This window comes from Theobroma umbraticum, unplaced genomic scaffold (genome assembly GCF_002168275.2).
Source record: "Theobroma umbraticum cultivar Fairchild unplaced genomic scaffold, ASM216827v3 scaffold_106.0, whole genome shotgun sequence".
Classification (NCBI taxonomy): Eukaryota; Viridiplantae; Streptophyta; class Magnoliopsida; order Malvales; family Malvaceae; genus Theobroma; species Theobroma umbraticum.
In genome coordinates this window covers 2772936-2773272 of record NW_018397276.1, presented here as the reverse complement: position 1 = coordinate 2773272, position 337 = coordinate 2772936, and positions in this window count along the sequence as shown.

Below are 337 nucleotides of genomic sequence, written 5' to 3'. Positions count from 1 at the left end.
CTAAATCTAGTGCTTCGTGTCTCCAAAAGTCGTTCAAAAAGTTTTTCTTATAAGGTTTTGAAGTTGGGCCAAGTTGGCTGAAGAAAGAAGTCAATTTTAACTAGGATTTCCTCATTAGACTATGTAAGCCACAGCCTACCTCCCCCATGGCTGCCGCTTAGACTATTTAATTAGCAAAAATGACGATTGCTCTAGGCTTGCTACAGTGCTTAAACTTCAAGAAGATATTTAACCTTCTTTGGGCTGTAATGGGTGAAGTGGTAAACATCAATGTTGTAAATTTTTCTCTTAGCTTTCTAATGGTCCAAGAATCATCTCATTTGAAGTGTTATAGAGA